Source organism: Vulpes vulpes, chromosome 7 (assembly GCF_048418805.1).
Source record: "Vulpes vulpes isolate BD-2025 chromosome 7, VulVul3, whole genome shotgun sequence".
In the NCBI taxonomy this organism is placed as follows: Eukaryota; Metazoa; Chordata; class Mammalia; order Carnivora; family Canidae; genus Vulpes; species Vulpes vulpes.
In genome coordinates, this window is record NC_132786.1 from 15,667,220 (window position 1) to 15,692,143 (window position 24,924).

The 24,924-nt window shown below is 38.8% G+C and overlaps 1 protein-coding gene and 1 pseudogene across 8 annotated transcripts in view; both read left to right on the plus strand.

The window, feature by feature from the left end:
* The first annotated feature begins 243 nt into the window (after positions 1 to 243).
* The window catches only part of URGCP (upregulator of cell proliferation), a 51,231-nt gene continuing 26,550 nt past the window's right edge, over positions 244 to 24,924 (plus strand). For 2 of the 8 annotated variants that reach the window (XM_072763057.1, XM_072763063.1), the window contains exons 1-2: positions 274 to 722; positions 24,377 to 24,519. The gene's annotated coding sequence lies outside the window, so the exon portion shown is untranslated. Of the gene's footprint in view, positions 723 to 5,941; positions 6,202 to 24,376; positions 24,520 to 24,924 lie in introns of those variants that run through there. The other 6 variants (XM_025988338.2, XM_025988342.2, XM_072763065.1 and 3 more) reach the window with 6 other exon arrangements.
* Positions 5,088 to 7,715, plus strand: LOC112911706 (DET1- and DDB1-associated protein 1 pseudogene; annotated as a pseudogene).

Genomic DNA, 24,924 nt, shown 5'->3' on the forward strand with positions numbered 1-24,924 from the left:
CGCCTTCCAGGCCCTCGCCCTTCTGACCGCAGGCCCCCTAGGCCCCGCCCCCACGTGACGCGAGCCTCACGTGACGCCGGTGCTGCGCCTGCCCTTTTAAGGCGGCTCCGCGGCGGCTGCGCGGGGTCCTTCCAGGGTGTCCGCCTGCGGAGTGTCCTAGTGCGCGTGCGCGGCGCGGGGCACCGTGGAGCCGGCGCCGACGAGCGGGGCGCGACCTGCGGGGGGGCAGCGGCCGGGGGGGCTCCGTCCGCCGCGTGGGGCAGCCCCGAGGGCCGTGCTTCTCGGCGGTGCTCTGTAGGTACTGCGGCCCGCGCGCTCGCCGGCGGCCGTGGGCCTGGGGCACCCGGCCTGGAGCCCCCGGGGCGGGGGATGCGGACAGCCCCCGGGCCCCCAGCTTCGCTCCAGGCGGGGCTCCACCTGCGAGCGGCCTCTCGGGGGCGTGGCCCCCAGCAGCGCGCACCCTTCCCGGAGCTCCTCCGGGACGCCCCACGGCATCCGCCGCCGGCCGGGGCGCTCCGGAATCCAGCGTGCTCGAGCCCGGCCGGCCGTCCGCGGCCCCGCAGCGCCCCGCGACCTTCGTGCCCCCGTCCCTGCCCTGGAGCAGAGCCGTCACCCGGCGCCCCGCAGCGGCCCTCTCCGGCTCATCCCACCGACCACACGGTCCTGAGGGTTCCTAGTCACACATTTGTGTAAGACCAGAACGTCCACGACCTGTCCGAATGGTGAGTTTGCTCATGATCTCAATGCCGAAATTTCAGCAGAGGATTTACATCACTTTGTATAATTGGGAAAAACAAAAGAAACAGTTGTGTCGAGTAGCAGATGAAGAGAAATCCATGTCTACCCCTTGTTGGTAATGTAGTGCACAGGATTTTAGACGCTTTACATAAATTGGTACACATAGTTTTTTATTTTACTATTTTGTGCATGGTCTTTTTATTTTGATCGTTTTCTGTCTTGTACAGCCTTCGATGTGCACAGGTGTTGCAAATGTAGTGAAAGACTTAATGGATAAGTTGGGCTTCATAAAAATCTAAAACTTTTGTATCGCAAATAGCATCATCAGAAAGCAAAAAGGCAACCCAGAGAATAAGAGAAAATATTTTTGAAGCTCATATTCGATCAGGGTCTAGTATTCAGAACATGTAAGAACTCTTATAACTCTATAAAAAAGACGAACTAGAGACTGGGCAAAGGATTGGAACACACATTTCCTTGAAAATAAAGAAATGACCGATAGGTATGTACAGCAAAAAAGCTGTGTATCATGAGAGAAATGTAGAGTTGCAGCTACAGTGAGATAGCACTTTCACACCCTCTAGGATGGCTCTGGTCAAAAGAACAGACAGGAACAAATGTTGGAGAGGATGTGGAGAGGTTGGAACCCTCCTACCATCCTGGTAGGAGTGTAAGCTGGTGCTACTGCTTCGGAAAACAGTTTGGCAATTCCTTAAAAAGTTAAACATAGAATTATGATCTAGCAATTCCTTTCTGAGGTGTATACGCAGGATGAATTAAAGGAAATAAGTAATGCCCACGTAGAAACTGTTACACAGATGTTTGTAATAGCATTGTTCACACTAGCCCAAAGGTCAAAACAACCCAAATGTTGAAGGGATAAACAAAATGTGATATATCCACACCACGGAATACTTTTGGCAATAAAAAGGAATGAAGTACTGTTGTGTGCTACAACGTGGGTATATTAGATTGCCAGGGTTGCTGTGACAAAGCACCACAAACTGGGCAGCTGAACAGAATTTATTGTCTCACAGTTTTGGAGGCAAGGAGTCTAAAACCAAGGCATTGGCAGGGTTGGTTCCTTCTTAGGACTCCTCTAGCTTCTGGTAGCCTCAGGCATTCTTGGCCTCTAGGTGGTATTCTTCTGTGTCTTCACATTGTCTTCCCTCTACCTGAGTCTCTGTGCCCAAATTTTTCCTTCCTAGGAGTCCATTAGCTTAGGGCCCACTCTACAGACCTCATCATACCTTGACATCTGCAGAGACCCAATTTTCAAATAAGTCACATTCACAGGAACTGGGGTTAGGACTTCCATCTTTTGTGGGGAGATACAATTCAAGACAACAATGGATGAACCTTGGAAACGTGGTAAATGAAAGAGACCATTCACAAGAGACTACCTACTGGACGGTGCCACTACATCAAGTGTCCAGAACAGATAGCTCTGTAGAGAAAGCAGATTAGTGGTTGCTCAGGTTTGAGGGAAGGGGAATAGAGAGTGATTGCTAGAATGTATATAAATTATATGTAGGTGGGTGGTGAATTGTAGGTCTGTAAAGCTGCTTAAAATACAGTAACAACATTACACAGTTCTTGTAATACGCATCCAGCTCTCCTTAATGTTAGCATATTACATAACTAATATTATTCTAATACAATTAGTGAATCCAGAAAATTAACATCTGTACAGAACAATTAGCTGATTTACAGACTTCATTCAAATTTCATCTCTTGTCTAATATTGTTTGATAGGATAAATGCAGCATGACATTTGTTTATTCTGTCTCCTAACCTTCTGCAGAAATTCTAGTCTATTTTTGTCTTCTGATGACCTTCTTATTTTTGAAAACTATAGTAAAGTTATTTTGTAGAATGTCCCTCAGTTTGGATTTTCTGATTGGTAAGATTCAGGTTATACATTTTTGGAAAGACTACTGAAGAAGTGATGCTGTGTCCTCAGTGTGTTATATCAGAGGGTACATGACATTGATAAGTGTTACTACTAATTTAAGTCTGATCAGTTTGTTAGGCTGATATTTTAACTAAAGTTAATTTTTTTTCTTTTTAAATTAACAAGTAGTTTGTGGGGAGAAATGCTGAGACTGTGTGGAAGTTTATTTACCTACTTCCATCCACTAATTTTAGATTACAGTCTTGCCTACAGCAGTTATTACTGTGGTGTTTACCTATGCTTTTATTTCTAGTTCTCTTTCTACGTTTACTAAGTGGAATGCTGCTGTAAGGAAGAGCTGTCTTTTCTCCTCCGGTTTTACTATTTATTTACTTATTATTTTCTAAATGCTTTTTTTAATTTTAAAGTAATTCCTACACCCAGCATGGGGCTTAAACTCATGACCCTGAGATCAAGAGTTGTATGCTTCACTGACTGAGCCAGCCAGGCACCCCTTTTGTCCCTAGTGTTTAAATTTATGTTTTTAGATTTTTGTTTATATCAGTATGGACTCATAGATTTTTATTCTATTGGCTTCACCCGTTAGTGTCATTATGTTGCTCAAAATGTCCCTGATTTGGCCATTGAGAGCTTGTTGTAGGGAGTTGGTAAATGGCCCCTAACAAGTCCCACCTCCTGGTATTCAGGCCCGTGTGTAATCTCCTCTCCTTGAGTGTGAGCCGGATTTAGTGATGTTTCTAATGAACAGGAAAGGTGATGGGATGTCATTTCTGAGATTAGGGTAAAAAAAAAAGACTGGTTTCCATCTTGGGCAACCTCTCTTGCTGTTTCCTCTTGCTTCCTTGCTTCCTCACTCTGACGGAAGTCAGCTGCCATATTGTGCGGTGCCCTATGGACAGGCCCCTGTGCGAAGGAACTGAGAGAGGCCTTTTGGCAACAGCTAGTGAAAAACTAATCCCCTCGGTCCAGGACCCTCCTCCCCCAAGATCATCCTATAACCTCACTAGTACCCAATGTTGTACTGGATGTTCTAGCCATTTCTATAAAGGAGGAAAAGAAATAAAATGCAGACAGTGGGGACACCTGGGTAGCACAGTGGTTGAGCATCTGCCTTTGGCTCAGGGCATGATCCCGAGGTTTGGGATTGAGTCCCATGTCGGGTTCCCTGTGGGGTGTCTGCTTCTCAACCTTTGCCTATGTCTCTGTCTCTCTCTGTGTGTCTCTCATGAGTAAATAAATAAAATCTTTAAAAAAATGCAGACAGTGGAAATAAATGTTTGTATTCATAGAAGACATGCTTGTCTGTACAGGAAATCTGAGGGAGATTACAAAAAGCTTCTATTAGCACTTTACAGAACTATTTTTACAGTTTACAGAACTGTTAATATTAACACTTCATCTGTTATGGATGCAAAATCATATAAAGACATTAATTGTATTTCTAAGTGCTAGGAACAAACGATCAGAAATTGAAAAAACCTTTTAATGCCATATACATTAAATGCTTCTAAATAAAATCGAGAAGAGATTTGGAAGACTTTTATACTGAAAACTACTAAACGTTGCTCAGAGAAATTAAAGATAAAAGTAATGGCAAGATAGACTGTGTTCATGAGTTGGAAGACTTAATGTTGTTAAGATACCAGTTGTTCCTAAGTTAGTATATTCAGTGCAATCAAAATCAAAGTCCTAGCTGGGGCGCCTGGGTGGCTCAGTGGGTTAAGTGTCTGCCTTTGGCTCAAGTTGTGATCCCAGGACCCCCACAAAAACCCAGTCATCTATAAATTAGGGAGTGGATTCTAGCAGATACTGAATCTGCTGGTGCCATCATCTTGGACTTCGCAACCTCTGGAACTGTGAGAAATAAATCTGTTGTTTATAAGCTCCCCAGTCTATGGTACTCTGTTATGGCAACAGAACGAACTAAGATGTGCACCAGACCAATTCAATGGAGAATGGCTGTGGAACAATTAGGTAGCCATATGCGTAAAGAATAACCTCAACTTTACCTCACATAAAAATGGATCATAAACCTAATTATTAAATTAGAACCATAAAACTTGGGATGCCTGGGTGGCTCAGTGGTTGAGTGCCTGCCTTCGGCTCAGGGCGTGATCCCAGAGTCCTGGGAACGAATCCCACATCGGGCTCCCTGCAGGGAGCCTGCTTCTCCTTCTGCCTGTGTCTGCCTCTTTTTCTCTCTCTCTCATGAATAGATAAATTAAATATTAAAAAAAATAACTATAAAACTTCTAGAAAAAAGCCAGAAAATCTTTGTGACCTTGGGTTTAACAAAGGTTTTAACTATAACTTAGGTATGAGCTATAAAAAGAAAAAAAATCATTAAATTGGGCTTTATCAAACCGTAAGAAAACTCTGAAATGTGGAGAGAAGATGGCAGATTTGGGAAGGGATCTTGGGATCTGAAAATGACATGACGGTGAGTTCTCTTTGCTCAATATATCCCGGATTTGGTGCTGGGGAACCCAACAACCTGGAAATACCAATAATAGTCAGGTGGGATGGGGAAGCCCCAACAGAAGCCTGTTCTCTTTCACCCAAGGACCAGAAAAGGGGCAATTTAGCAAGTCAGAAAACTCATAGTCAATAACTGCTTTACTATAGCCAAACACCATGGAACAAAATGGGGCCCCATCCGCATTAGCAAAGGTTAGGTGGGGAGACTGGCCTTTGATGATAGCCATGTTGTAAAGAGGCAATCCTCTTTCCTTCCTGGGGTGATGTCTGAGAAGGCCCGGAGGAGCTGGGATTGTCCCCCAGTGACGAGACCTTTTCTCTCTCACAGGTCTGTGAAGGCCACATGGGGAGCAGTTTTAAGGTATTCCTCATTCCTCACCCTTTTCTAGAGAAATTGGGGTAGGAGTGGGAAAAGGGAGATATATTTATTATAAGATGCTGGCTTATGGGGTTATGCAGGCTGGGAAATCCCATGATTTCCCATACCCAGGAGAGCTGCTGGTGTGATTTGAAGGTCTGAGCGCTGGAGAACTGATGGTGTGGATTTCAGTCTGAAGGCCTTAGAACTAGGAGCACTGAATGTAGAAGATTGATGCCTTAGTACAAGCATTTAGGCAGAAAGCCAATTTAACTTTCCTCTACTTTTTTGTTCTGTTCAGGCCCTCAACAGATTGGATATATTACCATGCACACTGGGGAGGATCATCTGTTTTATTCAGTCCATCCATTCAAAGACTAATCTCCTCTGGAAACACCCTTATAAACGCATGCAGAAATAATCTTTTTTTTTTTTTTTTTTTTTTTTTTAAGATTTTATTTATTTACTCATGAGAGACACAGAGAGGCAGAGACACAGGCAGAGTGAGAAGCAGGCTCCAACCAGGGAGCCCAACGTGGGACTCCATCCCGGGTCTCCAGGATCACAGAAATAATCTTTAACCAGCTACCTGGGCATCTTGTAGCCCAGTCAAGTTGACATACAATTTTCTTTTTTTTTTGACATACAAAATTAACCATCACATTCTTGCAGCCAGAAGGGTGAACTTTCATCTTCACTTGGCTGTAATAAGGTAAGGTCTTCCTTCTTTTGCTTCAGTAATGTTAGAGGAGGCTGGAAATGCAAGATTTATTTATTTATTTATTTATTTTGAAATGCAAGATTTAAATAGGACCCAGAGTCTCATAACAGGATTCCTAAAATGTCCAGGGTACATTTGAAAATCACTCATCATAGCAAGAACCAGGATTATCTCAATGAGTAAGATAAGACAATTATCAGATTCCAAAGCAGAAATGCCACAGAGGGTGAAGGTATCTGACAGATTTTATTTATTTTTTTGTTTTTATTTTTTAAAATTTTTATTTATTTATGATAGTCACACAGAGAGAGAGAGGCAGAGACACAGGCAGAGGGAGAAGCAGGCTCCATGCACCGGGAGCCCGACATGGGATTCAATCCCGGGTCTCTAGGATCGCGCCCTGGGCCAAAGGCAGGTGCTAAACTGCTGCGCCACCCAGGGATCCCAGGTATCTGACAGATTTTAAAGCAGGCATCATAAATATACTTTGAGGAACAATTAGGAAAATGCTTGAAACAAAGAAAAAACTATAAAGTCTTAGCAAAGAAATACAAAACATAATGAACAAATGGAAATTTTTGAATGGAAAAATACAATAAAGGAAATAATAAACTCACTAGATAGACTCAACAGTGGAATGGAGATGATAGAGGAAAGGATCGGTGAAATTAAAGATTAAACAATAGAAATTAACTAACAGCAACAATGAAAAAAAATAGATTGGGGGAAAAATGGAGCCCCAGGGACCTGTGGGACAAATGATCTAACATTGCATTTCATCTGAGTCCCCAAGAGTGACAAGAAAGAAGTTGGAGCTGAAAAAGTATTTGAATAAATAACAGCTGGAAAAAAAAAAAGATCCCCCAAATTGGCAAGACATAAACCTAAAGATTCAAGGAACTAAATTAATCCCAAATACGATATATCTCAATAAAGACTATGCCAAGATGCATCATAGTCAAAATTCTGAAAACCAAAGACAAAATATCTTGAAAAAATAATATATGTTACTGTGCGGTAGTGTCTAAGAAGGCGGCTGTGGTGGGGGCTGAGACAGTGACGGAGGAAACAGAAGATAGATTTTTTGAAAGGACTGCTTGTCTATAGCAAAACCAATTTTAGTCGATTTCATGCTGACTCTGTGCAAAGCTTTGAACCGGCGTCCTTCAATCTACCTGCCCACCTGGGAGTACCCATCTGAACAGATCATCGGGACAGCAAAGACAAACATCCTTTTAGGCCACCTACATTAGCAATGGGACAAAAAGAACGTGGCCAAGAAGAGAGACCAGGAGCACATGGACCTTGAGGGTAAGAGCTCTGCACTCCCCCACCGAAGGTTGCACCGACAGACAGCCCACACGTGCACAAGGACACTTAAGACTCTTACTGCTCACTGGCGCCTCCTGTCTTGTCTGCTCCTCGCCCGCCCACCTTGTGTAAGCGCCCCCCACCCTGTACCCACCGGCCCACCCACACGACCATCCATACCACTTCCAACCTCATAGGAGCCATGTATTTATTTCCCTTGAGTTTTTATTTATGCTGTAAAAATGTACCAAGCGATGGTTAAAGGGGATGTCAGACCCAGGTGTGTGATGTTGGTAGATACTTTTTAAAAAACATTGTTATTCACAACCCCCCCCCCCATCCAGAACCCCTTTACCCCTCCCCTCATACCCCAGTTCTCCTCCAGAAAAAGCAGAGCGTGTCTCCAGGGGTCTAGAGCCCGGGCCTTGATGTGGCCCAGCAGCATGGATGGGAGCCCCTCTCCCTGCTCCTACTCTCCAGTCCGGGCCTTAAAGTCTCCTGGCTTTGCTCTGAGCCAGGGGGAGAAGTCGGCATTTCTGGATCTTTCTCTTAAGTCATTTTATCATGAACTAGTGTCTACCCCAATAAAAGGATCTTTCTGAAAAAAAAAAAAAAAAAAAAAAAAGGAAAGAAAGAAAAGAATATGTGGAAAACAATCCAAATTACAGCAGAATTATTACCAGAAACAAAGAGGCCAGAAGAAAGTGGCATGGCATTTTCAAGTGTGAAAACAACTGTAACTCAGAATTCTCTAGTGAAAATTTTCTTCTGGAATAAAGTAGAAACCAGGACTATCTCCGATGAAGGAAAGCGAAGATTTGTCACCAGCAGATCTACCCATAAAGAAAAAAAGAAAAAGCTAAAGGAGCTCTTTCAGTTGGAAAGGAAATAACAGCGGGAATTTTGAAACATCAGGAAGGGATCTAGAACAATAGAGACAAAATGGATTTTTTTCTCTTGTTGAGTTTTCTAAACTATATTTGATGCTTCAGGCAAAAATTGTAACATTGTCTGATATGGATCTCAAAGCATGCAGGGGGAATCTTTAGGACAACTGACTTTTATTTATTTATTTTTTTAAGTTTTTTTTTTTTTTAATTTTTAATTTATTTATTTATGATAGTCACAGAGAGACAGAGAGAGGCAGAGATACAGGCGGAGGGAGAAGCAGGCTCCATGCACCGGGAGCCTGATGTGGGATTCGATCCCGGGTCTTCAGGATCGCGCCCTGGGCCAAAGGCAGGCGCCAAACCGCTGCGCCACCCAGGGATCCCAGGACAACTGACTTTTAAATGACAGAGGGTAAAGGAACTTAAGGGATTGGATTTTTTTTTTTTTTTTTTTTACATTTCATGGGAACTGGTAAAATGTCAAAATCAGAGTGCTGTGAAAAGTTATGTGTATGTAATATAAAACCTAGAGAGCAATCACTAAATATTTATTGAAAGAGATAACTTCAAAAGCACTACTGATAGAACAAAATGGAATTCTAATGAAGGGTACAAGGAAGGCAGAAAAGGAAAACAGACAAATGAGGAACAGAGGAAAGAAACAAAACAAAATGAAACAAAAACTCCACAGAAGTCCGAGTATGTCAATAATTACATTAAATGTAAAAATATGCCAATTAAAAGAGAGGGGCAGAGTGAATAAAAATATATAGTTCCCATAAGAAAACTCAGTTCAAAAGTAATGGTATAGGTAGGTTGAAAGTGAAAAGGTGGAAAAAGATATGCAATACAGACACTAATAATAAGAAGGCAGTAGTATTAATGTCAGGTAGATTCCAGAGCAAAGAAAATTACAGGAACAGAAGAGGAGCATTTCATTTTTTTGTTTTTTAACTTTTTAAATTTTTTTTTTATTTATTTATGATAGTCACACAGAGAGAGAGGCAGAGACACAGGCAGAGGGAGAAGCAGGCTCCATGCACCGGGAGCCCGACGTGGGATTCGATCCCGGGTCTCCAGGATCACGCCCTGGGCTAAAGGCAGGTGCTAAACCGCTGCGCCACCCAGGGATCCCAAGAGGAGCATTTCATAATGATAAAAAGGGTCAGGCTATCCAGACATAGCAATCCTAAGTTTGTTTGCACAAAACAACAGAGCTGCAACATATGTAAAGCAAAAATAGAACTGAGAGGAGAAATAGACTAACCGATGATTATATTGGAGACATCTACACCCCTCTTCCACCAATTGATTAAACTACCCAGAAAATCAGCAAGGTACCATCAATCAACAGGATCCAACACACATAATACAATAACAGCAGAATAGGCATTCTTTTCAAGTTCTCATGGACAGTTTACCAGGACAGGCTATTTACCACAATAGGGCCATAAAATAGGCTTCAACATATTGAAAGTAATTGAAATTGTACTGTGTATGTTCTCACCACAATGGAATCAAACTGGAAATCAGTAACAGAAAGATAACAGGAAAACCTTGGAACAATTGGAAACTAAATGACAATTTGCTAACTAATCTGTGGGTTAAAGAAGACGATGTCTCAAAGCATAATAAAAACAATTTATTGGACTGAATGAAAATGAAAGCAAAACATACCAAAATATGTGGGCTATAGCAAATGTAGTGTTAACAGGAGATTTTATAGTGTCAAATTTTTATATTAGAAAAGAGGGAAAGTCTCAGGAAAATAATCTAGCCTTTCAGTTTAAGATCCTATAAAAAGAAGAACAAGATAAACCTAGAGGTGCAGAAGGAAGATGAGAAGAAATCAGTGAAATTAAAAAGATGAAAACAATAGAAAAAATAAAAGATGGTTCTTTAAAAAAAAATCAGTATTGGCAAACCTTTGATAAAATAAAGAAAAAAGATGATGCAAATTATCAGTCAGGAATGAAATGAGCTATCACCTCATAGACATCGAAAGTATAATAAGGAAATACAACTATACATATATAAATTTGACAAATGGACTAATTTCTAGAAGTCATCCAATATGAAAGATAATTTGTGTAGTTCTGTAAATGTTAAAGAAATTGAATTTTTAATATTAAAATGTCCAAACAAGCATCAAATGTTTTCAGTGGAGAATTCCACCAAATATTACAGAGCAAATTCTAAACATCTGACAGAAAAAGGAAAAGGAGGGATTTCCCAACTGATTTTATGAGGCCAGGATTCTACTGATACCAGAACCATACAAAGACCATCCAAAAAAGGAAAATGGCAAAATAATACAGCTCATGAATTCAGATGCAGAAGTCCTCAGTGAAACATTAGTAAGTGGAATTCAGTGATAGAAAAAGAGTGATGAGATTTGAGGAAGATAAGAGTAGAAAGCACCAGAAATCTGTCTTCTGCTTAGACAATTGTCTTGGCAGAATCTGATTGATTTAATTATGTTGGAACTCTGTGTAGTTTATTCAAAGACTTGCAGCTTCCTGAAGAAGACTTGAATGGGAAAATGCAGTTAGTTTTGATCAGTTTCAGCAGTGGTTACCTATCCCCCATCTTCAACTCAATAACAGTCAGTTATGCATTTGTTCCAGGAGCAGCTAAAAATCTAGTTGAGCCAAGGTGAGGAATAAAGACCCTGTTCTCCAAAGATCAGGACTCTGTTTTCTGCTTGCTGCTTCTGGAAGTACAGACACAGGAGCAGGCTCCGTTGGTGCACCTCTCCCATTGTTTCAAGCCCTTTGCCCTACAGCTAAAGTGGCTTCCAGGAGATTTAAGGAGCTGGCACTCCCCTCCCCCTTTATCTCTTTTCCTCATTTTGAGATTCAGACATTTAAGGACTAGGTCATTCAAAAGTGACCACACATACAAGGGAATTTAGAAAGTCATTGTGCGTGCCTAGGGAGAAGCTCAGCCTCAGAAAGACCTGGGAAGACATGAAGTTTACACCTCAGGCTGAGGTCTGGTACAGAGATACTTTATAACAATAAAACAAAGGCAAATACCCCCGCCCCCCCAAAACCCCAAAAGATAATCTTAGGGAAAGGGGAGAATCTGATTTCCAGGCTTAATACGTTATTAGATTCGAACATCCAAGTTTTTAGGAAAAAAAATCACAAGACACAAGGAAACAGGAAGGCATGACATACTTTCTTTGAAAGTATTCAAAGAAAAAGACAACAGAAAATGTCCAGTGACAAAGGCCAGATGGCAAATTTTCTAGAAAATGACTTTGAAAAAACTGCCTTAAAGATGTTCAAAAAGCTAAAGGACACAGAGGAAGTCAAGAAAATGATGTATGGGAAAAGTGGAAATATCAACACATCACAAAGAAATTCTGGAGCTGAGAAGTAGAAGAACTTAAGTGAAAAATTTGCTAGAGAGATTCAAAGGCAGATTTGAGCATACAGAAGAATCAGTGAACTAGAAAAGATAATTGGAATGATCAAGTGTGAGGAAAGGAAAGAATAAAGAAAAAAAGAGAGAGAAAAAAAGGAAAGAATAAAGATTGAAGAAAAATGAACAAAGCCAAGGAACCTGTGGGGGACACCTTCTAGAGGATTAGTGTGCATTATAGAAGTTCCAGAAGAAAGGAGGCAGAGAAATTATTTGAAGAAACAATGCCTGAAAACCTCCCAAATTTGAAGAAAGACTTGAATATAAACATCCAAGAACCCTAACAAACTCAAAATAAGATGAATTCAAGGAGATCCACATGGAGGCACATAAATTGTTGAAAACAAAAACACAGAGACTATTGAAAGCAGCAAGAGAGAAGTGACTCATTACCTGAAAAGGATGTTCAATAAGACTCACCAGATTCTTCACCTGAACTTTGGAGGCCAGAAGTCAGTAGGCTAGCATATTCAAAGTGGTGAAAGAAAAAAAAAAATCTGTTAGCCAAGAATGCTATGTTCACCAAAACTGTCCTTCAGAAGTGGAGAAATTAAACCCAAAGCAAGGAGAAAAAAATAGTAAAGATCAGAGATGAACAAAATATAGAATAGAAAACAAGTTTTTGAATTTTTTTCTTGAAAAGACCACCACCACCAAAAGACTGAGGATTCTAGGAAGTTGGTAGAGTCAAAAGCATCAGGGATCCGTTTCCTTGTGTGGACAACATACAGTGCAGAATCATGTGATGTAACTATTTTGGAACTGTGGAGTCTGTTGAAAGCTTGCAACTTTCAGGGGAAGGCTTGGCCAGTCGGTTTTACTCGATTTCAATTCTAGGATGGTAGTAGCTAGCTATAGATTGCCAACCCCCAGCCACTTGACAGGCAGCCACATTCCTGGTCCAGCTTGCACACACCTTGTGGGAGCCACGCAGGCAAGAAGGATTCTGTCCTCTGAATATCAGGGATATTTCCTCTGATCCCTGATTGCTGCTTCTGACCTTAGAGGTGCAGAGAGGCAGGGAGCCATCATTATTGCACCTCCCCATGGGGCTCAAGTGTCTTATAGGCTATATTAAAGGGCCAGTGCCCTTTCCTCCTTTTCATCCCTTCATTTTTTGCTGTGTGTGTGTGTGTGTGTGTGTGTGTGTGTGTGTGTGTGGAGTGGGGAACTGGGCATTAAAGACTAAGGTATTCAGAAACTCCTGCAGATATAGGGAAAATTTGAAAGTGATTGTGCGTGCCCAGGGAAAAGAAATAAGAAGATGTGAAATCTATACTTCGGCTGATCCTGGGCACAGATTGGGTATAACAATAAAAAAGAAACAAAAACAACAAAACCTAGAAAACCTTGGGGAAGGGGAAGAATCTGACTTTCAGAGTTATCACATTATTAGATTCAAATGTCCAGTGTTCAACAAAATGTCACAAGGCTAAGAGACAGGAAAGTATGGCTCATCCAAAGGAAAAAATATACAACAGAATCTGTTCCTGTAAAGACTAATTGGATGATATATTAGGCAAAGACTTTAAAATAATGGTCTTGAAGATGCTAAAAGGACTAGAGGAAGATGTGGAGAAAGTCAAGGAAACAATGTGAGAACAAAGTGCAGGTATCCATTAAGAGATGGAAAATCTAAAAAGAACCTAAAATGAAATTCTGAAGCTGAAAAGTACAATAACTGAAGTAAAAAAATCACGAGGAGTCAAAGGCAGATTTGAGTTGGCAAAAGGTAAATCAGTACTTTAAGATAAGACGATGGAAATTATTGAGGTTCAGGATCAGAAAAAGATGGAAAATAGCAAATAACAGCCTGTGTCTATGGGAAACCATCCAAAGCACCAACATATGCACTGTGGGAGTCTCAAAGAAGAAAGAAAGGGGCAGAGAGAATATTTGATGAAATGGTGTCTGAAAGCTTCCCAGATTTGAAGAAAGACATGACTATAAACAGCCAAGAAGCTCAACAAATTCCAAGTAAGATGAACTCAAAAAGACACTCCAAGACACATTATAATCAAACTTTCAAAAGCCAAAGAAAAAGCAGCAAGAGAAAAGACAATTGTCACAAACAAGTGATCCTCAGAGATCAGCTGCAGGCTTTTTATTTTTATTTTTATTTTTATTTTTTTTAAATCAGAAACTTTGGAAGCTAGAAGACAATGGGCAGGTATATTTTAAGTGCTCAAAGGAAAAAAAAAACAACTCTCAACCAAGAATCCTATATTCAGCAAAATGGTCCTTCAAAAGTGAGGGAGAAGTCCAGACATTAGTAGATCAAATAAAAGTTGAGGGAGTTTGTGACCACTAGACCTGCCCTGCAAGAAATGCTTGAGAGAGTTCTGCAAAATGAGAGAACACTACACATTTAACCTGAAGTCATGAAGAGACATAAAGATCCCAGTAAAAATAAATACACGGACAATGATAAAAGCTGGGATTATTGTAATAGCTTGTAACTGTAGTTTTTCTTTTCTATGGGATGTATGGTACCAATACATTTAAATGAAAAAAAAAAAAAAAACACAACAAACCCTGATTACTAATGTAATTATTACTGTAACTTTGATTTGTAACTCCAAATCATATTTTCTATATAATTTAAGAGACTAATGCATTTAAAATAGTAATTTATGTTTTGGAGTATACAATGTATAAAGATGTGATTTTGTGACATTAACAACCAAAAGGGTTGGAGGACATTGTAAAGGAACGGCTGTTTTGTATGTTATTGAAATTAAGCTGCTATAAATTCAGTTTAGAATGTTACAACTTTAGGATATTAAGTGTTAATTGCCATGGCAGCCACAAGAAAATAGCTATAGAATATACTCAAAAGGAAAGTAATAAGGAACTTAAACATTTTGCTACCAAAAAAAAAAAAATTAACTGAACACAAAAGATGATAGGATACAGGAAATGAGGGACAAAAACGCAATAGGACATATAGAAAACAAATAACACAATGACATAAGTAAGTCCCTTCATATCAGTAATTACTTTAAATGTAAATGGATTCAACTTTCCAATTAAAAAGCAGAGATTGGCAGAATGGATGAAAGCACATAATCAAACTATATGTCTGTTTACAAGAGACTTACTTGAGATCTAAAGATACAGACCACTTGAAAATGAATATAGATATTCCATGCAAATAAGTAACCAAAAGAGAGCACTAAAGACTATTCTAATTGCAGAAAAAATAGACTTTAAATCAACAAAGCTTACAAGAGAAAAGAAAGACATTACATATTAACAAACATTTTAACAGCAAGAAGATATAGTGATTATAAACATTTATGCACTAATGACAGACCATCAAAATATATGAAGCAAAAAGTGACAGAATTGAAGGGAGAAATAGTTTTACAATAACAGTGGGAGACTTCAGTACCCTACTTAAAATAATAGAACAATGAGACAGAAGGCAAAGGAAAAAAGACTTAATCAATACAATAATCCAACTAGTTCTAATAGACACATACAGAGCACTCCACCTAACTACACAGCATACACCTGCTTCTAAGTGGACATGGGAAATTTTCCAGGATAGACCATATGGATGGCCATAAATTAACTCAAAAGATTTTAAGAGTTAGTTGTAATCCAAAGTGTCTTCTCCGACCACAATGGGTAAAGTTAGAAGCCAATGACAAACTAAAAAACACAAAATTGTGGACACTAAAAAACACTTTTTTTTTTTAAAGATTTTATTTATTTATTCATGAGTGACACACACACACACACAGAGGCAGAGACACAGGCAGAGGGAGAAGCAGGCTCCATGCAAGGACCCTGACGTGGGACTCGATCCCTGCTCTCCAGGATCACACCCTGGGCTGCAGGCGGCACCAAACCGCTGTGCCACTGGGGCTGCCCAAAAAACACTTTTAAACAACAGATGAAGATGAAATCACAAGGGAAATTTGAAAATACTTAGACAAATTAGAACAAAAACATGACATACAAAACTCATGGGGTGCATTGAAAGTGGTGCTAAGAGGGAAATTTATAGCTAAAAAGTCTACATTAGAAACAAGAAAGATCTCAAAACAACAAGGATTTTCAATGTGAGGAACTAGAAAAAGAATATGCTAAAGCCACAGCTAGCAAAAGGAAAGAAATAATAAAGATTAGAGCAGAGGTCAATGAAATAGAGAATAGGAAAATGGCAGAGAAAATGAAACCAAAAGTTGGTTCTTTGAAATGATCAACCAAATAGACAAGCTTTTAGTTAGGTGGATTAAGAGAAAAGGAAGTCTCAAGTTACTAAAATTAGAAACGAAAGTGAGGACATTAATAGTGATTCTACAGAAATAGAAGATGATTTAAGAGAGCACATGGACAATTGTATGCTGAAAAATTGGATAATCTAGATGAAATGGACAAATTTCTAGAAGCACAAAATCTGCCAAGACTAAATCATAAAGAAATAATCTAAAAAGACCTGTTATTAGTAAGGAGATTGAATCAGTAATAAAAAAAAAATCTAGGGATCCCTGGGTGGCACAGCAGTTTGGTGCCTGCCTTTGGCCCGGGGCGCGATCCTGGAGACCTGGGATCGAGTCCCACATCGGGCTCCCTGCATGGAGCCTGCTTCTCCTCTGCCTGTGCCTCTGCCTCTCTGTCTTTCTCTCTGTGACTATCATGAATAAATAAATTTTTTAAAAAAATCTTTAAAAAAAATAATCTCCCAGCAAAAAAAAAGTGCTAGTCCTGATGGTTTCACTGGTGAATTCTATCAAAAATTTAGAAGAATAACTTTTTAAAAAGTTTTTAGAAGATTTTATTTATATATTCATGAGAGACACACAGAGAGAGGCAGAGACACAAGCAGAGGGAGAAACAGGTTTCCTCCTGGGAGCCTGATGCAGGACTGGATCCTAGGACCCCAGATCATGACCTGAGCTGAGGCAGACATTCAACCACTGAGCCACCCAGGCACCCCAAGAAGAATAACTTTTGAAACATTTCCAAAAAATTGAAGAGAACACTTTGTAACTCATTCTATGAGACTGGCTTTACTCTAATGGCCAAACCCTGACAAAAACTATAGAAAATTACAATGTTCCTTTTGAACATTGTTGCAGAAATCCCCAACACAATTCTAGTAAACAATTCAGCATTTTAAAAGGATTTTATAATCATGACCAAGAGAGATTAATTCTTGGTATGCACAGTGGTTCAAATTATGCAAATCAATCAGTATGGTGCAATACATCAATAAAATGAAGGGAAAAACACATGATCATCTCATTTGATGCAGGGAAGGCATGTGTCAAATTCAACATTCTTGTATGAAAAAAAAACATTCTTGTATGATAAATGCAACAAACTAGAAATAATAGGAAACTACCTCCATGTTATAAAAGCTATACATGAAAAACATAGCAAACTTAACACTCAATGGTGAAAGACTGAGGCAAGGATGCCCACTGATCTATCTAGAACAGTTAGGCAAGAAAAATAAAGGCATCCAAAGTGGAAAGAAAAAAGTAAAATCTCTGCAGATGATACGATCTTAGATGAAGATCCTAAAGATGCTGCAAAACTATTTAATAAATGAATTCAGCAAAGTAATAAGATAACAAAATTAATACAGAAACCAGTTGCAATTCCATCCACTAACAATGAGCAAACTGAAAAGGAAATTATGAAGACAGTTCTTGGGGTGCCTGGGTTGCTCAGTCAGTTAAGCATCTGACTCTTGATTTTGGCTCAGGCCGTGATCTCAGGGTTATGAGATACAGCCTGTGTCAGGCTCTGCACTGAGTGTGGAGCCTGTTTGGGATTCTCTCTCCCTCTCCCTCTGCCCTTCCCCACCACTCCTGTACTCTCTGAATAAATGAATCAATAAATACAAAAGCATTTCTATTTATAATAGCATAAAAAGAATGAAGTATTTAAGAATTAACCAAGAAGATGAAAGACTTATACAATGAAAACTTCAGAATATTGCTGAAAGAAATAAAAGAAATATAAATAAATGGAAATACATCCCATGTTTGTGGACTGGAAGACAATATCATTAAGATGTATTACCCAAGTGATCTACATATTCAGTGCAATCCTGTCAAAATCCTAGTGATTTTTTCCCCTCAATCCATTCTAAAATTTATACAGAATCTCAAGGAACAGTGAATAGCTAAAACAATCTTGAAAAAAAAGATCAAATCTGGAGGACTTACGGTTCCTGATTTCAAAACTTACTACAAAGCTACTGTAGTCAAAATGGTGTGGTGTTGGCATATGATAGCCATTTAGACTGGAGCAGATTAGCTCAGAAATAAACCTGTACATTCCTGATGATAACTGATGATGAATGTCTTTTCATGTGTCTGTTAGCCATCTGTCTATTTCCTTTGAAGAAATGTCTGTTCATATCTTCTGCCTATTTTTAAAATTGGATAATTTTGGGGGGTGTTGAGTTGTGTAAGTTCTTTATATATTGTGGATACTAACCCTTTATTGAAATAAGTCAGTCAGAGAAAGACAAATACCATATGATTCCACTCATATGTGGAATTTAAGGAACAAAGGAGAGAGAGAAATCAAGAAATTGACTTTGATATACAGAACAAACTGATGGTTGTCAGAGGGGAAGGGAGTGGGGATGTGTTACATGTGCACTTGAAAGAATGCTTTTTCTATAGATGTTGAGTATAATATTCTATATATGTATGTTAGGTCAAGTTCTTTTCTTCATGTATTCTTTATGCTTATAAGTTTGTGTGTGTGTGTGTGTGTGTGTGTATGCTTCTCAAGCATTGGATGATGGCAAAGAAAAATTACAGTTGCAGATGGAATTAAGGTTAGTAATTGGCTGAATTTAATATGAAGTAATTATCTGGATTAGGGGAAGGGGCAATGTCGTTACCAGGGTCTGTGAAGGTAGACAGAGGCAGAAGAAAAGATGAGATGAAGGCTGCTAGATTTAAAGAATGAGGAAGGGGCTATGAGATAGGATCAACAGGCCACCTCTAGAAATTGGGAAAGGTAAGGGAACAGTTCTCCCCAGGGGGCTAAGGCAAGGAGAACAGCTTTGCCAACACCTAACCTACAGAACTGGAAGATGGTGAATTTGGGCTGTTTTGTCCATGTGACATGACGTATTCATAGGCGATGGGGATTAGGATGTGGGCATCTTTGGGAGACCATTACTTTTCCTACAACTCTTGCTTCAAAGTTGTTTTTATTTTATTTTTTTTAAGATTTATTTATTTATTTATTTATTTATTTATTTATTTATTTATTTATTAAACACAGAGAGAGAGAGTGAGAGAGAGGCAGAGACACAGGCAGAGGGAGAAGCAGGCTCCATGCAGGAGCCTGACATGGGACTCGATCCCGGGTCTCCAGGATCACGCCCTGGACTGCAGGCAGCGCCAAACCGCTGTGCCACCAGGGCTGCCCTTCAAAGTTGTTTTTAATGTAACACAATATATTATTGTTTTTAAAGCCAATGTTTGTTTAAATTACTATTTCCTGTGCTCTTGATTACTTCATGCAGCCCTGATCTTCCATCTGCCAATTTCCTCTTGCCTAAAGTACATCCTCTTGATTTTATGCATTTCACTCTTATGTAACCAGGTGTGGATTTCTTTTTATTTGTCCCTCTTTTTTTAAAAAAATATTTTATTTATTTATTCATAGAGGCACACACAGAGAGAGAAGCAGAGACACAGGCAGAGGGAGAAGCAGGCTCCACGCAGGGAGCCCGACTTGGGACTTGATCCAGGGTCTTCAGGATCATGCCCTGGATTGAAGGCGGTGCTAAACCGCCAAACCAAGGGGACTGCCCTTATTTGTCGCTCTTGAGATTTGTTTAGCCCTTTGAATCTGTAAGGTTGCATCTTTCATCAGTTCTGGAAAATTCTTAGTTACTATCTTTTCAGATATTGCTTCTCTGTTTTCCCTCTTTTACCCTCTGGGTCCTTAATTATATATATATTAGACCTTCTGATTTTATCTTCTGTGTTTCTTAACCCTTCTTCATATTTTCCTTCTCTTTGACTTTTTGCTCCATTACTGATGATTTTTTCAGTTCTATTTTCCATTTCACTAATATCAGTATGTCTAATTTGCTATTAAATCCATCCATTACATGTAATTTCAATTCTATTTTATTTAAATTTTGATTGTTTTTCAAAGCGCATCCTCTTTTGTGTATATTTCAAGATTATCTTTTACCTGTTTTAAAGTATTAAACATAGTTATGGTAAAGTCTGTGTCTAATAATTACATTAATAGAGATTCTTAAAAGTCTGTTCCAGTTTTTTTTCTGATTCATGGTGTCTTGTTTCTGTTTGTGTTATTTTTTGACTCTCAAAATTTATTTGGATTTTTTCTTTGGAATTTTATTTCATAAATTTTCTATGTCCAGAATGAATGTGGATCCTTCCAAAGGAAATTTGTGTTTGTTTCTTCCAGGCTCTGGAAGCACTCTCAACCCAGAATCACTCCAAAGTTGCTTCTCAATTTTCAGATTACCCAGGTGGTGTGAATTTAGGCTGCACAGCCATGTAAGGGCCACTTGTGGTTTCCATATTCTCAGAAGTAATCCTTCCCTAAACCAAATTGGAGACCCTCAACTCTCCTCTGGGGTGGAGGCCAATTATTTCTATTTCACTGTTAAAACTATAGGTATGACCCTTTGGAGTCCCAGCCTTAGGGATGGAGGCTGCTCTTTTACAGTCCCTGCCTTGCATGGGTCCTGAGAGTTGTCTTCTATTCCTCAGACACCTGAAGCCATGAAATCCCAAATGCAGATTCTCTGGTCTGGTGAAGGCCTCCAAGAGAAGGAAGCTGTTATCACTTTCTAGGCTCTCCTCTTTGCCTCTGTGACCTGACCAGAGGATTCACAGCTTTCTTACCAATTCATTTTTTAATTTAAAATTAGAATAATTTTCCAGAGTTTTACATTGTTTTTAGGAAATCTAATCTTTCAGACCTTTCTTTCAACAATATATTTCTTAAATTTCTGAGATTTTCAGATAGATTCTCTTCAATTTTTTTTTTGTTTTGGCAAAATATATACAACATAAAACTTACCATTGTAATCGTTTTAAGTGTATGGTTCTGTGGCATTCATTACATTCCCAATGTTGTCCAAACATGACATCACTATTTATAAAACTTTATCATTCTAGAGACTCTGTAACTACCAGGCAGTAACTCCCATTCCCCCATCTCTGGCCCCTGGCAACCCCTAATTCACTTTCTGTATCTGTTTGTTAGTTTGCCTCTAGGTTCCTCATATAAGTGGAGTCCCACAGTATCCTTTTATGTCTGACTTACTTCACATAGCTTGTTTTCTAGGTTTATCCATGTTTTAGCAAGTATCAGAATTCCACTTCTTATGAATGAATAATATTCCATTTTATGTTAATACCATATTTTGTTTATCCATTCAGTTGTTAGGGGCATTCAGGTTGTTTTCACTCTTTCACCATTGTGAATACCTACTACTGTGAACCATGTACAAGTGTCTGAGTTCCTTCTTTCACTTCTTTGGGATATATACCCAGAAGCAGAATTGCTGGATAATATGCTATTTCTATGTTTAGCATTTTTAGCAACTGTCAAACTGTTTTCCACAGTAGTTGAACTATTTTTCATTCCCACCAACAAAGTACTAAGGTCCCAATTTCTCCACATCATCATCAACACTTGATATTTTCCATTGTTTGGTGATAGCCATTTTAGTATGTGGGACGTGGTATTTCACTGTGTTTTTTTTTATTTGCATTTCTTTAATGACTAAAGATGTTGAGCATATTTCAATTGCCATTAAGTATATCTTCCTTGGAGAAATGTCAATTCAAGCCCTTTGCCTGTTTTTTTAATTGGGTTGTTTGGAGTTTTTTTGTGGTTGAGTTGAAGGGGTACCTTATATATTTTGGATATTAATCCCTCATCAGGTATATAATTTGCAAATATCTTCTCCCATTCTATGGGTTATCTTTTCACTCTTTCGATAATGTCCTTTGATGCACAAAACTTTTAAATTTTGATGAAGTCTAGTTGATCAAGGTTTTTCTTTTGTTGCCTGTGCTTTTGATGTCATATCCAAAAGAATTATTGCTAAATACAATGTCATGAAGCTTTGCCCCTTTGTTTTTTCCAAGAGTTTTATTGTTTTAACTTGTATGTTTAGTTTTCTTTTTCTACCAATTCTGAGTAATTTTTTTTTTATTTATACAAAGTGATTCTTGCCTTCAGAAAAGGAAGGGTCTGGTTCTTTTTTTTTTTAATTTATTTTTATTTATGATAGACAGAGAGAGAGAGAGAGAGAGAGACAGAGGGAGAAGCAGGCTCCATGCAGGGAGCCCGATGTGGAACTTGATCCCCAGACCCTGGGATCATGCCTTGAACCAAAGGCAGACAGTCAATTGCTGAGCCACCCAGGCATCCCAATGTTATATTTTTTAAATGTTTTATAGAATTAACCATTGAAACCATCTGGTCCATGGTTTTCCTTGTTGGGAGGTTTTTTGATTACTACTTCCATGTCTTGTTATAGATATACTCAGATTTTCTATTTCTTCATTATTCAGTTGATCATGTTTCCAGGAAATTAGTTTTTTCATTTAGGTTATACAATTTGTTGGTATACAACCATTTGTAGTATTCTCTTATAATACTTTTGATTTCTGTAAAATCAGTAGTAATGTCTCTACTTTCATTTCTGATTTTAGTGATTTATGTCTTCTCTCCTTTGTGAATTTAGCTAAAAGTTTGTTAATTTTGATCTTTACAAAGAATCGGCTTGTTATTTCATTGGTTTCTATTTTTCTATTATTTTTTCTTTTCTAGTCTTTATTATTTCCTTCTTTTTGCTAAGCTTTGTGGACGGTGTACTCATTTTTCCCTCCTTGATGCATAGTGTTAGGTTACTGATTTGCGATTTTTCTTCTTTCATAATAGATATTTACATGCATAAAATTCCCTCAGCACTATTTTTGCTGTATCACATGTTTGGATATGTTGTGTTTTTATTTTTGTCTAGGTATTTCCTAGTTTCCCTTGTGACTTATCCTTTGTCAGTTGTTTATGGGTATGTTAATTTCCACATATTTGTGAATTTTCCCATTTTGTATTTTTGATGTTTAGTTTCATCCCACTGTGATAAGAAAAGATATTTTTAATGATTGAGGTATTTTTAAAAAAATTTATTAAGACTTGTTTTGTGACCTGACATGTGGTCTTTTCTGGAGAATGTTCCACATACACTTGAGAAGAATGTGTTATGCTGGTGCTGAGTGTGGTGTTCTGTATGTGTCTGTGGGATACAATTGATTTGTATGCTCCAGGTCCTCTATTTTCTTCTTGATCTTCTCCGTGGTTTTTCTATCTACTGTGGAAAATGACGATTGAAATATCCACGTATTATTATAGAACTAGTTTTCCCTTCAATTCTGTGATATTTGCTTCATATAATTTGGGGCTCTTTATTTGGTGCATATATGTTTATAATTGTTATGTCTTGGTGAATTGATTATTTTTAAAAATATATAAGGTCTTCCTTTATCTTTTATAACAGTTTTTTTTTTTTTTAAGATTTATTTATTTATTCAGAGAGAGTGAGAGAGAGGCAGAGACACAGGCAGAGGGAGAAGCAGGCTCCATGCAGGGAGCCCAACGTGGGACTGGATCCCGGGTGTCCAGGATCACACCCTGGGCTACAGGCGGCGCTAAACCGCTGCACCACTGGGGCTGCCCTCTTATAACAGTTTTAATCTAAAGTCTATTTTATCTAAGTAGCTTACCCAACTTTCTTGGTTACTATTTGCATGAACATCTTTTACCATCCTTTCACTTCCAATCTTTTTCCATCTTGAGACTCAAGGTGAGTCTCTCATACCCAGTATATGTTTGGATTGTTTTTTTTAAAAATCCATTCTGCCAATCTCTGCCTTTTGATTGGACAATTGAATCCATTCACATTTGAAATAATTGCTGATGAGGAATTTACTACTGCCATTTTGTCTTATTTTTATTTATTTATTTTTCATTTTGTCTTTTTAAAAATTATTATTGTTTTGCCTTATAGCTTTGTCTCTCTTCTATTAGTGCCTTATTTCTGGTCAGCTGATTTTTTGTAATGACATGTTTTGATTGCCTTCAGTATATACTCTTCTGTATATTCTATAGATTTTTTCTTGGGGATCCTTGGATGGCTCAGCGGTTTAGTGCTTGCCTTCAGCCCAGGGCGTGATCTTGGGAGTCCCAGGATCGAGTCCCGCATCGGGTTCCCTGCATGGAGCCTGCTTCTCCCTCTGCCTGTGTCTCTACCTCTCTCTCTCTCTCTCTCTCTCTGTGTGTGTGTCTCTCATGAATGAATAAATAAAATCTTTAAAAAAAAAAGATATTTTCTTTGTGGATACCATGGGGATTACATAGAACATCCGAAATTTATAAAATCTAATTTTAATGAACACCTCAACTGCATACAAAAACTCTATACTTTAGTTATTTCTCCTTTAAGTTATTAATATCACAAATTACATTTTAAAAAATTTTTATTTATTTGATAGAGAGCAGGAGAGATCACAGAGGGAGAGGAAGAAAGAGAAGCAGACTTCCCACTGAGCAGGGAGCCCAACACAGGCCTTGATCCCAAGAGCCTGGGATCATGACGTGAGCTGAAGACAGATGCTTTACCTACTGAGCCACACAGGTGCCCCCACAAATTACATTTTTATACACTGTGCCTAGTAACATATAATTGTAACAATGATTTTTATGCATGTGTCTTTTAAGTCCTATTGAAAATAAAAAGTGGAGTTACTACCAAAATTAAAATTTTGATTTTTGTATTTGCCTGTAAATTTATCTTTATAAGAGATCTTTACACCTTCATACTGCTGTGAATTATGATTTACCATTCTATCATTTCACTGTGAGGGACTCCCTTTACCATTTGCTGCATGGTAGTATGCAGACCAGGCCCATCCAAGGCAATGAGTCTGGGGACTGGGATACAGGGATGCTCAAGGCCAAGCGCACTGCTACCTAGGGAAGGAGTGGGAGCAACTACAAAATGAGTTCAGACAGTTTCAGGTTTTCTTCACTTTTCATGTAG